Genomic DNA, 14,572 nt, shown 5'->3' on the forward strand with positions numbered 1-14,572 from the left:
ATTTTCCATTTCAGCTTTAAAGAATCTGATTGCATTGCTGCTCATTGTTTCTTCTGCTACATCATATTCAGATCTGGATACCTTCTTTTGCATGTAATAATGGAAACTACATTGGTATAAATAACAACAGCAGCAAGAAGGATACTTTGCTGCCTCCGCAGACCCTGAAAATTCTTTGCCTTTCTCTTATTGCAGTAGAACAGCTGAGTAGAAATTTATCATTGTTTTCATCCCCCACCCATATTAGGCTGTTTTTAATAAATGGCTCTAATGCCTGTTTCCTTCACAATACTATTAAAAAAAATAGAATAGGATGTGGAGATTTTGGTACACAAACAAGAATTCTGTTTTTTCACAATAGTAGAACTGCAACCAGATCAGTTCTGTGTACACAGACAACACAATTGTCTCTGGCCCTTCACACTGGCACTTGCAGTCTGTGGGGCTGAACTGGATTCCACAGACTTTTCAGTCCTAAATCTTTCATATGTGTGAGGAAGACCAGGATATAAGACAAGTGGAGCTTAATAAAATCTGTCAGTATGGAGTCACTAATATGGTTTGGTCTGAGCATGCAACAGAATGGGGTGGCAGAATCCTGAAGTAGTAGAGGAGACTGTAATAACTTCTGGTTGCAAGTGGAGAATTCCATATTTTAATGCTCACCTCCATTAAAACAATAACAACTGATTCTATTCAGTGCTGGTTTTCCACTTGCAGATGGTTGTTGCTTTTCTTTCCTTTTAAAGAAGGGTTGGTGAATCTGTGGTCCTCCAGACGGACTATAACTTCCATCATCCTTGGCCATTGAGCATGCTATCTGGGGCTGATGGGTTGGAGTCCAACAATAGCTGAAGGGCTACAGGTATCCATTCCTGCTTTAAAGGTAGTAGAGCATTCAAAAATATGCTTCCCTCCACCTGCACTCTGAGGATTCTATCATTCATTCTTAACTCCATCTGCTGTATGTGTAGCTAACTCCAACCACTGTAACTAGTTCTTTTTTATATAAACTTTGAGTTAAAATCCATAATAATAATATATTTTAATAATTTATTTGTCCCTAACTAGAGAAGGTTAATTTTTTTTATTTTTCCAACATGTACATTCTACTCTGTCCTCCAGATGTACTTTGGCACTGACAGTTACTGCAACTGTAACACTCTTTGCTGGGCTGCAGCTGTAGAACAGGGCCTAAGTTTATACCATGATTGGCTCACATCCCCTAACAACCAAAGATATCCCTTTGACAGCATCAGGTATTCCTCTAAAACAGGGTGGGGAACCTCAGGCGCAATTGCCAAATGTGGCCCTCAAGGTCTCTCTTTCTCTGGCTGCCAGGAGCTTGGAAGTAATTCATTAGAAGTAACGAATTACTTGTAATTCATTACTTTTTTGAGGAACGAGTGGGTAATTCTTTTACATTTTGATTGTAATAAAACTAGGAGTAATTTTATTACTTTTGTGGAGTAATTGTAATGTTTCCAGCATTACTTTTGGGCATTACTTGGGGGGGGAGCAGGGGAAGTCTTCTGCTGCTCTGATTTGTGAATGAAAATCATGTGCCTCAAACTGGGCTTCTGTGCAGCATCGCTCTTCCCTCATGCTCTGTGGATGGGTAGGAGGCGACGAGGGAGGAGGTGGAGTGGAGAAAACAATTGTTTAAAAAAATGGATGGTGGTGGTGAAGAATGGAGTGGAGGAAAAAAGGAGCCGGAGGACAAGAACATGGATAGAGGAGAAGGAGGCAGCAGCAGAATGGAGATAAAGAACTGTGGAGGTGAAAGATGATAACTTGTTTGTGTATGTGTGTGTGTGAATACTGTGTTTGCACTTCGCACACAAAGTGGCCTCCACCATGTTGACCCTTAGGCAATACTACCTCTGGTTATTTTTCATCAAGTCTGAAAGCCTGGAGCAAGAAAGAGTTTTTGTCATGTCTTTGTAGGAACTTGCGGGCTGTCAAGGTCAACACCTGCTGGTTCCTAGGCAACGGGAGATAAGGGCTGAAGCCAGAGCAGCCAGCTTCTCTGTGGGGGTTTTGTTCTTGAAGAAGAAGCAGCTTTCTGTGTGTGCTCTTGCTATGGGGAAAAACGAAACTGCTTGTAAAGCTTACATGCCTTAATGTCCGAAGTAAATGGACTCTTAATACTATGTCGTGTTCTTGGATTTCTTGACTACTTATACTCTAGTGTAACAGCGCTTACAACGCAAATACTGCACACATCAACACACCACCCTCTTTGGCTACTGTGCTGCATTTGTAGTATTTTAACTTTTTTGCATCCCAGGGGAACATGTTTGCTTGGGTGAGTGTCCCTTAGTTGGTGGCAGGGCAGAGTCCGGGAGGTGGTTAAGTAAGAGAGATTATGCTTGCTGGCTGAGTGGGGGGTGGGTTGCACTTGGTTTGACATGCAAAGATCTGAGTAGTGGCCTCTGCCTCCCTCCCCACCTCCCTTACCAGCGTAGACCACCATTGTTATCTTATGGATAAAAAGAATTATTCTATTATTCTACTACCTCTGTATGGGTGTGTTTATTTTTAATGTTGTTTTACGCTAGTTAGATATGCAGCAGCCAAGGCCAGCACCTTGTAGGCATTTTTTTAAAAAAAAGTTAAAATGTAATTGTAGTGATTACTTTTGATAAAAAGTAAAGTAATCAGTTACTTTCAGAGCAATTGTAATTGTAACGGTAATTAATACTTTTTGGGCCATGTAACTGTAACTTAATTGTAAAAAGTAAGATTTATTACTTTTTAAAAGTAATCTTCCAAGCTCTGGTCAGGACTGTCCCTAGACCACAGCATGTCTCAGGCCACACCCCTTACTGACCCTGCTCTACCCCTCTCCTCGAGTGCTTAACTGTCGTAATGCAACTTGTTTGCCTGGATGGAGGAGAGAGTGGTGTTTGTGTATGTATAGAAACCTCTGACTTTTGTGCGTATAGCCAACTATAGAAAGGTAAAAGTTACTCCTCCCTCTGCCTTTGGCCACACCAACCCCTAGCATGTGGCCTCAGAAAGGTTGCCCATGAGAGAATGTGTCTCCCAGGCTGAAAAAGGTTCTCCTCTCCTGCTGTACAGCAACTGGATTGGGCAGCGGCTCACAGTTTAATAAAAAAAAGATACAGGTGGCTCTTGAGGTTAGTTAACCCAATTATTTTTTTAGAGGAAAAGGTGTCCATGCGGTGATTTTCCCCTGCCATCCCCCATAATCCAGTGTTCATGATTTGTATGGAGCAGGTAACAGTTTCAGTCTTTGGCACCTCCAGTCAGGACCATCAAAAGTAGTAAGCCTGTTTTGTAGAGCCACTGCCACATGGTGCAGCACTGGGATAGATGACTCACTTAGTGGTCACATTCAGCATAAGACAACTTCATATGTTTCGTCAAAATCCATTCCACCCATTCTGACCTTGGTATATTTCTTTACTGTCAGTGTTTTATTTAACCTGAAGTATCATAGAACGCCTATAGGCATTGATATATTAGTAGTGATAAGAAGATCTACTGACAGTAGGTAACACTCCCCTGCAGAAGCGGATAACTTGAGTGCTGCAACACCAGAGGGAATTAAGTTCTGTGGACTGTGAATATGGTACTCTTCCCTTATGATCAGTAGCATACAAGCACCTTTAGTCATGAAAATGCTCTCTTACTCTTTTAACCCCCCCCCCCAATATAACTGCTGTAATTGTTTGCCAGGTAAACATCTTAAAAATAATTTAACAGTACTGGTGTAAACAATATTGCCATTTATATGAGATCAGGCAGAGGCATATACATTGTGGTGTTCCATTGGTTCATGCTAGGGGGTAGGCTACACAAACGTTCTAATAGTAGGAAAATCCCCAGGTGAATTTTAATACTGTTGTATATTTTGTGTCAGTTGCCCAAGGCTCAGGGCAGAATTTAATGGAGGTAATTTGACACTTGCCAGATGTAAGAAAGGAACTAATTATCTCAGTCTTTTTGTTTGCGTGTGTGCCTCAAAGATTTTGATACCTTTCCATGTTCTTGGTGGTCAGAGTTAAGAGGTAACTGATTTTTAAAAACCTGTCTGGGAACCATTTGTCTTATACTTTATGAGGAAGATTGTATCCAGGCATACTTTTCTTTTTTCCCCTTGCACTCTTGGTATCTGGCTTTAACTGGATCTCTGCTGCTCCAGTTTCATGATTTTACATAATTTGTCCATGATCTCAAAACTGAATTCAAGCAAGACTTCAGAAGAAATGCATGAGTTAGAATCTTTGTGTGTGAATGTCTGGTTTTTCCCCTGTGTATTTTTACAAGCTTTAATGCTGTGAACATTTTATGAAAACAAGAACGAATAATGCATTATAGCAGCAGAAAAATAATAACTGTACCAAAAGGAATTACAATGTAATTACCTTTTCTAAAACATTTGTAAGGGGATGCAAAGTCCCAAGGGTCACCATCCTTTTTAAAGAGTGAGCAGCTATTCTGTTTTTATATAAAAGAGAAGCAAAAGAAAAACAACAACCCATCAACATGCTCTCTGACAGTACCTCTTTCACAGTGCCTGTTTTCACAGTGTACAGACAGGCTTCAGACAGTTGATTGTTTTGGCTTGTCATTATTAATGTGTAAAAGCATTGTGCAGGTAGAAGAGAGGGTAAGGTTGCCAACTTACATTAAAAAAATGTTATGGCCTGCTTCTTTAACAACACCTTGATATGCAGCAATCACACCTTATCTCTTGGCCCTCTTTCTGTATCTGACCCCTGTATAGGTCTTGTTCTTATATTATTTCTAGTTGTGAAAATCCCCAATAACAATGGTGTACAAATAATGTAAGCAGTGATGCCTGAGCATGTCAACATTCACCCCAAAATGCTTGAACTTTTGTGCACACCTTACTTGAGTGCTTACAATACCTTAGCCTCATGGGTGTCGCTGGAAGCACTCATCACTGCCACTTCCAATTTCCTCTGCCCTGACCCAGATACCTTACCTTGGGATCAGAGGAAGGGGTCAACAGAGGGAACAGCAGGTGCTTTGAAAGTCACATGACAAAACTTTCCCTGCCAGGGATCAAAGTGGAATTGCTAGTCCCATCATCCCCAGTTTTCCCCAGATGACCTAAGTGATTTTACAGGTCTATAAAGGGACAGGTAATCCTTCAGGTAACCTGGCCTTGAGTTGTTTGGAGCTTTATATGTTAATAACAAGGCCTTGAATATGGCCCAGTAGCTAATCAGCAGCCAGTGCAGTTCCCTCAGCACAGGTGTAATGTGTGTACATACAGGTAATCCAGCAGCTCCACTAAACCTGCCCTGTGGAACTGCCTGCCAGTAGAGGCATGACAAAAATCATCCCTGCCTACTTTTAGATGTCTCCTGAAAACTGTGTTATTGAAACAGGTCCTTGAAACATGATTTTTTTTTCCTGACCAGACGGTTTTATTCGTCTTATTGTACGTTTGTGTGTTGGATGCCACATTACTGTATTTTTATTATTTATTCTTATTCTTTTTTATTAAATTTATATCCCGCCCTTCCTCCCAGAAGGAGCCCAGGGCGGCAAAAAAACCCCAAAACACTCCAAAACATCTTAAAAACAGAAATTAAAATATATTAAAACAAAACATCTTTAAAAATATATTAAAACAAAACATCTTTTTTTAAAAAAATGCAGTCTATAACTATTTAAATAAAACTAACAACCTGGCTGCCACTTCCAGACCAGGCCAAAAGGGAAGCCTCAAACAGAGTGCATTACAATAGTCCAATCAGGAGGTTACCAGTGCATGAGTCACAATGGCCAAACTATTCCTGTCCACGAATGAGCATAGTTGGTGTATCAACCTGAGTTTATAAATAGGCACTCCTCCCCACAGAGGTTACCTGGGTCTCCAATAATACAGATGGATCTAGGAACACCCCTAACCCATGCACTTGTTTCTTCACAGGGAAGGTCCCACTCTAAAACTTGTAAATTCCCCAGCTGCCAGACCTAGGAATCACTCACTCTCAAGATCTCCATTTCCTCAGGATTCTGTCTCAGTTTGTTGACTCTCATCCAGCCGACCTCTGCATCCAGTCATAGCCTCTCCTGATTCTGGTGTAACATAGAGCTAAAAACAGAGACAAATAGATATGCCCCTCATTATAAATTTCTCCATTCCATACTCAATGAGGGCTCCTATGAAAGAGTAGCAGTTACAAACTGTGTAGACATACACCTGGCCCTCACAGTGACATAAGCAATTGCACACCATTTCATTGTGTTGATTTTAAAAATGCTAGGAACTTCATCTGTTCTGTGGTAATTTCATAGCAAAGTTCAAAAGAAGGCTGATTACAGTAGTAGTACTCCACTTTAAGTAAGTTGTATTACTTCTTCATGGTCTACCTTTGCAATAACTTTGCTAGGTCTTCACATGGGAAAACAATGGGTTCTTGAACTAGGGTTGCCAACTTCCTTCCTTTTAAACAAATTCTCTAGGATTGGCATCTTTTTAGAAAAAAAAAATTCTGATACCTCCTAGATCGATTCTGCCCTGTGATTATCCTTTTCTGAACTTAACCAGCTTCTAGGCTGTTGTTTTTTAAAGAAAGAAAGAACTTGAGCATACTGTTCTTGAGTATATATGAAGAAAGCCATTGTTCTAGGACAGAAAGCTAATGACTTTGAAGCAATCTTTAAAGGTATAGGTTTCTTGATGAAGAAGAGTTGGATTAAAGGAAGGATTTTCACCAGGTGCAGCTTTTGCAACCATGGGCCGTAGCTCAGTGGTAGGGTATCTACTTTGCATGCAGGTGGTTCCAGGTTGAGTCCCTGGTATCTCCAGGTGGGGCTGGGAGAGAATCCTGTCTGAAACCCTGGAGAGTGTCTGCCAGTCAGTGTAGACAACACTGAAATAGATAGACTAATGTTTTTACTTTGTATAAGGCAGTTTCCTAAGCTTTCTGTGTTCATTGAGGCATGGTGAATATGAAAAGTGAAAACACTGAGCACTCACACTTTTTCTACAGTTTCATCCTAGTTGTGCTGTTAGAATTCTGGATATCTTGAGCCCTTGTTGTTGTTATGTGCCTTCAGGTCAATTATGACTTATGACCCTTTGAGTCAGTGACCTCCAATAGCATCCGTCATAAACCACCCTGTTCAGATCTTGTAAGTTTAGGTCTGTGGCTTCCTTTATGGAATCAATCCATCTCTTGTTTGGCCTTCCTCTTTTTCTACTCCCTTCTATTTTTCCCAGCTTTATTGTCTTTTCTACTGAATCATGTCTTCTCATTATGTGTCCAAAGTATGATAACCTCAGGTTCATCATTTTAGCTTCTAGTGACAGTTCTGGTTTAATTTGTTCTAAAACCCAATTATTTGTCTTTTTCGCTGTCCATGGTATGCACAAAGCTCTCCTCCGACACCACATTTCAAATGAGTTGATTTTTCTCTTATCCGCTTTTTTCACTGTCCAATTTTCACATCCATACATAGAGATCGGGAATACCATGGTTTGAATGATCCTGACTTTGATGTTCAGTGACATATCTTTGCATTTGAGGACTTTTTCTAGTTCTTTCATAGCTGCCCTCCCCAGTCTTAGCCTTCTTCTGATTTCTTGACTATTGAATGAATAATGTAAGAGTGAAGATAAAGAAGTAAGATTCCTGTATTTGTTTATGATGCTCACTTCCTACTTCTTTGCAACAAGCTTCTATTATGTGAAAATGTATATAAGTCATAAGAAGGCATAGATTTTATTGCACTGTTCAGTTTTGTGGTTGCTTTCAGCATAAATCTGTGCTTCCTTCCGTCATTTGAAGCAGTGGCAATGAGGAATTACAAAGCCTACTCTTCATTAACCTCCAATAAGTCTGTTCCTACAGTCAGCAATTGCCATTACATTGATGGAGTGCTAATATAGCTTGATAGCTCTGCTCTGCCTCTGTCTCTGTGGACAGTGGCACTCCTGCTAGCCCCCTCTCTGTGCAATGCATGTCCAATAAAAGGTGCCAAAATGACTGATGGGACAAGTGGCTCATAAAGACACATTGCCCAAAGTGAAAGTGCTCCAACCTTATGTATCACAGAAGTAGCTGCATAATCCCAAAATGAAATTTTACAGTTTGGGTTACACAGAGCTGCTGATACTGCTGACAGAGGCTGCTTTCACACTGCACTTTATTCCGTTATTCTGTTGATTTCTTACCTGGTAATTTGCACATTATATTTGATCTTTCACATGACGTACAAGCTAGCTCCAGAATTCTAGTGGAATGTAATGCAACTTTAGTGCAAATTTCCGTGATAAATGATACCAGAAATAATCTGTTAGCAAGGCTGGGAACCTGGAAGATCACAGGAGTTTTTCACTAGCTGCAGTTGCTCACGTGACAGACATCCCAGCATGCAGTGCATTCCTCCCCTTTAGGCACATGGGGCACATGGGGGGGGTTGCCTGACAAAAATTGTACCGATATTTCGGCATCAGCACAGATAGCAGCAGCATTTCCTACACACATCCCTGTGTCGATACAAAGAAAATATTTTAAAATGTCAGAACCTAAAGGGAGGGGGCTTCCATGGCGACGGGATGAGATCTTAGATCTCCTACACAGTGGGGAACAGTGTGCATGTGTGTAGTGGGTGAGGGACGAAAACAAGCTGTGTGAAAAACACTTGTGTGAAATGCTGGTATATCGACTGAAAAAACTGCTGTTCCTTAATGCAACAGGTTACTGCAGTGTGAAAGGGATTTTAGAAGTCGGGACAGAAGCACCACCTTTTTAATCTGTTAAACTAATGCAAGAAGCCCCATGTGTGAAAGCAGCCAGAGATCTCTGAATATCTCCGTATTATATGCCTCCATTTTGGGTATTGTTAATACATTCCTACAATAGCCTAAGTGGACTGTGAGGAAGGGTGACTGTTGGCTGGTCACTTGAAAACATTTGGCAGAGCTTGCATGCTGAAGACATCAGAAGTAATAAGAATTATAGTGTGGGTTCTGATTTGTGATATAACTCAGGTGTAACTCTGCTGGGATTAGAAGTATAAAACACACAAAAAATATCTCATAAAAAGCCTTGCACAATTTAAGCTTAGGAGAAAGCTTCCCATGTGGCTATGTGGGATTTTGTTAACTTCTTATATGAAAAAATGAACAACATCCCCCCCCGAGAATGTACTGTATATGAATTCTTTTAAACAACAATTTGTGCAACCTGTCCTGTAACATATTAATAAATCCCAGCAAAAGGAATATATATTGAACTCACATACTACTAAACCAAAGTGATTAAGAGGAACTATTCATATTCCACCTTATTTTCTAGAGCATTTGTTGCACAAAATACACATATCTTAACATAGTTTTGGGTCTAGTGTTTTCCTTGATGCAAAACAAATACAATATGATGTATAACTGACAAGATCACTTACTGGAAATAAGGATTACATTGAACATTCTTCTGCTTCAATGTTTTAATTCAAAATGGCTATTTCAGTGAGGCAGAAATTATTCTAAAAGTGCAATCCTATACTCCCAAGTAAGTGAGTATAGGTTTGCATTCTCTGAAAATACTTTGATTGTATGAAAATACATCTTTAAAAAATCCTGTACGGTACAGTTTTTCTTCCTGTCAATTGCTTTTTTTCCATGTATGAGTCATTTGGCAACTCCAGCCAATTAGGAATCACATTGTGGATGAAATAACATCATGGTGGTAATTGCCAATCAAATTTGGCTACATGCTAAATCAATGAGGGCATATAAATGCAACTGAGAATGAGGGCAACACTTCTCTCATTAGTCACATTGATGATCTCACACATTCTAGAATTATGCTGTGAACTGAATGACGTCACAGTACTATTGCAACCAAATTTGGCTATGCAACAGTATCACTGAGGGCAAATGGAGACAACTGTTAATGAGAGCAAGTGATGACAATGTAAATGAATAGGCAAATATTTTTGCAAGGAACATCAAAAGCACTGCTAAAATATTTATGCCCAAAAATGTGAGTAGTGTCTATTGGAAATAAAATGCAAAACCTGGCAGTTGACCTGATTGACCTTGTTTACCTCAACTAATACATCTTGTTTGCCTCAAGAAATGGATCTTGAAAGTTCTATGTGGGGAGAATTAGTTACCTGTAGCACTGACATACAGAAACAACAACAGGGAAAATGTGCAGTATAAAAAATTAATTCTTTCCCCCTTTGACTCAGTGTAGAAACTCTCACAATTTAGTTTTCACTGATCTTGACTGTCCTTTTATTTAAGCAGAGCAGTAGCTGAGATCTTTAACTACTAAATAGAATTGAAGGCTTTTTTAAAAAGAAAAACCATTTAGTTCGTCAAGCCAATCCTGTGTTGGATGAATTACTGCAGTTCTTCCTTCAGGTTGGCTCCCCGCTGTAGTGTTTCCTAGGCTTTGACTTTAAATCCAGTATCCCTACTTACTCATAAATTGCATGTGAACTGTGAATGCAGTTAGCTGTATGGATATATCAATTCTGCCTGAGGATGTCCCTTTGACTTACTATTTTAATAGCTAGGGTTGTGATAGCTACTTAGTTTTAAAATTATCTAAAGAAGATGAATCATCTACACTTTGCATGTTCATAGCATTTTTCATCTGATGGTGCCTGAATCACCCACTTTACGCAGGTTATTGGGTCTTAAATTTCCCCAAGGGAAAGGAAATTATTGTTTTGGTTTACAAAAGGGAGGACTGGAACACAGAGAACAGCGAGAGAGTGCTATCTCTTTTTCAGAGAAAATGAAAGGAAAATGGGAGCCCAGTCCCATGCAAGTTTACTGAGATGTAAATCCCACTGTGTTCAATGGAGCTTCGTCCCAAGTATGTGTGCATAGGATTGCAGCTTTAGGGCAGGGACCATAGTCCACACAGGGAAGGGTAATAGCTTAGTGACAGACCACATCGTTTACACTCAAAGGCCTAGTTCTAATCCCAGGCTTCTCCAGTAGGGCTGAGAAAGTCTCCTGGCTAAAACCCTTGGGAGCTAGTGCCAGTCACTGAGGAAAATATCGAGCTTGATAAACTGATGGCCTGACTCAGCATGGCAGCTTCCTAGGTTAGCTATGTTTCCTATGCCACATTCAGCCTCCAGCAGATAAAAATTAAAAAGATCTCAGGAAGCATGCCTGTGAAGACCCTCTCACGGCCTTAGATCTTGAATAGCTATTCCCAGAGCAGATGGTACTGGATTAGATGAACCAATGGCCTTATTCGGGGCCAAACTAGAATTTATGTGGAAGATCTCCCAGGAGATCCCCACTTAATCTTCCCTTAAAAGCAGCTGTGGGGATTCATCTTCTTTAGATAATTTTAAAACTAAGTAGATATCACAACCCTAGTTAATAAATAGTAAGTCAAAGGGACATCATCAGGCATAACTGATAGATCCATAAAGCTGACTGCAATCACATTTCACATGCAATTTATGAGTAAGTAGGATCAGGGCCACAGTGTGGGATGGTGGATAGGTTAGACACCTCCCTTGCAGGCCCAAATAAAATTTCATGGGGAGATCCAATCATGGACCTCCCATTTAATGTTTAATTTCATGTTCAATACAAGGCAGCTTGACATATTCATAGTTGGTTAAAAGTGCTCTGTCAATATTACTAGTCAGTCCTATATATTGTCTTCTCAGAAAAGTCAACATTGTTTAAGACTATTATGCTGATTTTATAGCCTCCAAAGATGCTTATGCCAGTTGTTCATTATGTCAAATTCAGACCCCCTTTTTGCGGGTCTTGAGTCATGTGCCTGGAAGAGAGGACTCAGAGCCAAGTGGAGAGACTTGAGGGGGCCCCAATTAGTGTAGTGACTGGCAGAGGGAGATATGGCATTGTGAGGACTTGCCAGGTAAGGGAAACGCAGCCCAGGCAGTTAATGACTGTGCCTTGTTCTGGTCCCCCCACACCCACAGGTTTGTTGGTTGCCCTATCAGCCAGCTGTCAGACCTCCAGATGCTGCTGCTAAATGCCAGATTGGTGCATAATAAGATCTCCCTCATTCATGATTTAATTGTGAATGAGACAGCCGATCTGGCATATATTACCGAGACCTGGGTGGGTGAGCAGGGAGGAGTCAGTCTCTCCCAGCTATGCCCGCCAGGGTACCTGGTTCAGCATCAGGGTAGACCTGAGGGTCGGGGAGGGAGGTTGCTTTGGTCTGTAGGAGCTCCATCTGCCTCTGCAAGCACCCTGTCCATGTGACTACTAGTCTGGAGTGTTTGCACCTTATGTTGGGTCAGCAGGACCAACTGGGGATTCTGTTGGTGTACCACCCGCCCGGCTGCCCAACAGACTCCCTAGCTGAGCTGACGGAGGTGGTCTCGGGTATACTGTTGAGATCCCTCAAACTGTTGGTTCTTGGGGATGTCAACATCCATGCTGAGGCCACCTTATCCAGGGTGGCTCAGGATCCATGACAACCATGGGACTGTCCCAATATGCCATTGGCCCAATACATGTAGCAGGCCGTACTCTAGACTTGGCTTTTGCAACTGGACATGGAAATGGTGGTCTGAATGTGGGGGGCCTTACATCAGTCCCTCTGCCATGGACAGATCACTGCTTGCTGAAGTTTAGACTTACAGTGGCTTTTCCTCTCTGCAAGAGTGGGGGACCTTTTAAGTTGGTCTGTCCCCAGAGACTAATGGATCCAGATGGTTTCCAAAGGGCTCTGGGTAGTTTTCTGGCTGATAGGGCTGGCGCTCCTGTTGAAACCCTGGTTGATCTGTGGAATACAGAAATGACCCGGGCAGTTGACATGATTGCTCCTGAGCGCCCTCTCCTGTGTAGAGCTCATATGGCTCCATGGTATACTCCAGAGCTGAGAGCGATGAAACAATATAGGAGACGGCTTGAGTGCAGATGAAGACGAACTCCTAGTGGATGCAGTTACACACTGGTAAGTGCCTATGGTAAGCTGTATTTAGGGGCAGTGAGGGCAGCAAAAATACCCAATATTTTGCTGCCACTATCAAATCATCAATCTGCCGCCCAGCTCTTCAGAATTGTCTGAGGGCTATTACACGCTGGCCCCAAGGAAATGGTAGAACCATCTGAGGCCCACTGTAATGAATTTGCTAGGCACTTCCCGGATAAAATCTTTAGCATCCGCCAGGACTTAGACTCCAGTGTTACAACAGGTGAATCAAGCGGGGTATCCAGAGCACAGCCTTGTCCCGATTTCTTGGATGAGTTTCAGTTGGTACAGCTTGAAGACGTTGACAAGGTGCTTGGACAGGTTCGTGCAACCACTTCTGTGCTGGATCCTTGCCCTTCTTGGCTAATAAAAGCTAGCAGGGATGGAACAGCCGGCTAGGCCAGGGAAGTGATTAATGCCTCTCTGCGAGAGGGGGTGGTCCCTGGCTGCCTGAATGAGGCAGTAGTGAGACAGCTCCTGAAGAGACCTTCCCTGGACCCAAAAAATCTTAATAACTATAGGTCAGTAGCAAATGTTCCATTCCTGAGCAAGGTCCTTGAACGAGTGGTGGCAGGCCAGCTCCAGATACTCTTGGATGAGACCGATTATCTGGATCCATTTCAGTCGGGTTTCAGGCCTGGTTTTGGCACGGCAACAGCCTTGGTCGCCCTGTATGATGACCTCTGTCGGGAGAGAGACAGGGGGAGTGTGACTGTGTTGATTCTCCTTGATCTCTCAGCGACTTTCGATACCATCAACCATGGTATCCTTCTGGGAAACCTGGCTGAGTTGGGAGTGGGAGGGACTGCATGTTGGTGGTTCCGCTCCTACTTGGCGGGTCGGCTCCAAAAGGTGGTGCTTGGGAAACATTGCTCGGCACCCTGGACTCTCTAGTATGGGGTTCCACAGGGGTTAGTTCTGTCCCCCATGCTGTTCAACATCTACATGAAACCATTGGGTGAGGTCATCCGGAGCTTTGTAGTGTGTTGCCATCAGTATGCTGATGACACGCAGCTCTATTTCTCCTTTTCATCTTCTTCACATGAGGCTGTCAATGTGCTGAACCGGTGCCTGGCTGCGACAATGGACTGGATGAGGGCTAATAAACTGAGGCTCAATCCAGACAAGACTGAGATGCAGCTAGTGGGTGGTTCTTCTGACCAGATGGTGGATGTCCAAGCTGTCCTTGATGGGGTTGCACTCCCCCTGAAGGAGCAGGTTCGTAGCTTGGGGGTTCTCCTAGAATCATCTCTGTCACTTGAGGTTCAGGTAGCCTCGGTGGCACGGAGTGCCTTCTACCAACTTCGGTTGGTAGCCCAACTACGCCCCTATCTGGACAGGGATAACCTGACTTCAGTTGTCCATGCTCTGGTAACCTCCAAGTTAGATTATTGCAATGCACTCTATGTGGGGCTGCCTTTGAAGACAGTTCGGAAACTGAAGCTTCTGCAAAATGCAGTGGTCAGATTGGTAACAGGGACCAGACGGTCCGAACATATAAAACAGATTCTGGCCCACTTGCATTGGCTGCCTGTGTTTCCGAGCTTGATTCAAGGTGCTGGTTTTAACCTATAAACCCTTACACAGCTTGGGACCACAATACCTGATGGAATGCCTCTCCTGACACA

General features: G+C 42.3%; 1 protein-coding gene across 6 annotated transcripts in view; it reads left to right on the plus strand.

Annotated features, from left to right (window-relative positions):
* Positions 1-14,572, plus strand: part of KIF26B (kinesin family member 26B) — a 406,835-nt gene that overhangs the window by 281,306 nt on the left and 110,957 nt on the right. The gene's annotated exons all lie outside the window — the stretch shown is intronic.

This window comes from Rhineura floridana, chromosome 4 (genome assembly GCF_030035675.1).
Source record: "Rhineura floridana isolate rRhiFlo1 chromosome 4, rRhiFlo1.hap2, whole genome shotgun sequence".
NCBI lineage: Eukaryota > Metazoa > Chordata > Lepidosauria > Squamata > Rhineuridae > Rhineura > Rhineura floridana.